The following is a 1594-nucleotide window of genomic DNA, read 5'->3' on the forward strand; positions in this document are numbered from 1 at the left end:
GTGAGGAAGCCTTCTGTGGGGCTCATTGGGGAAGCTAGGGTTGTTGTGTAGTAGATTCTCAAGGAGGCTAAGAGATCAAACCCTTCGTGCCTGTTTGGTCTCGCCCCGGTTCGATTTCGAAGCTCTGCACTGTGGAGTCGGATGTCCGGACTGCAGTTTCGTTGCTTCGGGAGGCGCAGAGGCCATTGATTATTGTGGGGAAGGGGCTTTGTCGGACCTAGTTCATCTTAGCAGGAGTGAAATTCTTTGGGAGGAGCAGTCCCGGTCTAGAGGTTGTGGGTTCAGATTCTTTTCCCTTTCATAACAATGGCAGATTCCTCGGTGCGGAGCGAGAGTGTGTACATGTCAAAGCTAGTGGAACAGGCTGAGCGGTATGACAAGATGGTGGAGTACATGGGGAAGGTGGTGAAGGCCACGGATGTCAAATAACTAGCGGTTGAGGAGAGAAAGCTGCTATCTGTGGCGTATAAGAATGCCATTGGGTCACGTAGGGCCTCTGGACGATAATCTCTTCCATTGAATAGAAGGAGGAGAGCTGAGGGAATGAGGACCGCCTGCCCCTCATCAGGCAATACAGGCTCAAGGTGGAGGCCGAGCTGAGCGGCATTTGTGACAGCATCCTGGGGTTATTGGATGGCTATCTCATTCCCTCTGCTTCTTGCGGGAAGGCCAAGGTCTTTTATCTCAAGATGAAGGGAGATTACAATCGTTATCTCACGGAGTTTAAGACCGGGGATGAAGGGAAAGAGGCAGCAGATGGCACACTGGAGGCCTATAAGAATGCACAGGGTATTGCTCTGGTTGAGCTGGCCTCAACACATCCTATAAGGTTGGGACTTGCACTCAACTTTTCTGTGTTCTACTATGAGATCATGAATATGCCAGAGAAAGCATGTGCCCTTGCTAAACAAAAAATCGGCATGTTGCAAACAAAGGTAGAAATGCTACAAGTGGCTTACGATACCCTGAGTTTGAAGATGGGCAGAGTTATATCTTCGCTCGAAGGAGGAATTAGCGGTTTGATAGAAGTTTTTGAGCAAATCAAATTGAGAGAGGATGGGTTAGAATAGCAGTAGCAATAAACAATTTTTTTTTTTAATGAAGTCAAAATTATTGCATGTAAATGGGCATACTACTGTAAGACCTGGTAAGGCATGTGTACCCCTGGGTAATCACTAGTAAAGTTTGGGCTAGAACTAGGTGATAGGGGGATGTCAGGTTAATAATACCCCAGGTAAAAACTTTGAGGGGGGTAAGGGCTAGAGTGAGAGGGGTTGTCTCACATAGCAAGTTTTCCTGGAGTTAGTCGAGGAACCCCAAGTCAAGTTTAAGGGGGGAATTGTTAGGTAAACTTGACTCAGGATAGAGTCAAAGTTGACCAGGTTAAACAGTGATGGTTTTGGGGCACATGGTATTGTGCACCCATAGTATTCTGCCCATGGTATTATATGTAATGGAGCTTATAAAAGGCTAGAAGGACTTCATTGTAATGTAGGTCTGGAGGTGAGCGGTGAAGGCTCACTTGGTCGGATTGGCCAGGGTTTTGGCCAATACTAATGAGATATCATTAGGTTGGGTTTTTCCCAAATAAACA

At 46.8% G+C, this 1594-nt stretch overlaps 1 pseudogene; it reads left to right on the forward strand.

The window, feature by feature from the left end:
- Positions 1-306: 306 nt before the first annotated feature.
- LOC149149213 (14-3-3-like protein pseudogene) lies at positions 307-1070 on the forward strand (annotated as a pseudogene).
- Positions 1071-1594: the final 524 nt, after the last annotated feature.

This window comes from Pinus tabuliformis, chromosome 9, assembly GCF_031772625.1.
Source record: "Pinus tabuliformis cultivar Carrire ecotype Pingquan chromosome 9, CPIR1, whole genome shotgun sequence".
Classification (NCBI taxonomy): domain Eukaryota; kingdom Viridiplantae; phylum Streptophyta; class Pinopsida; order Pinales; family Pinaceae; genus Pinus; species Pinus tabuliformis.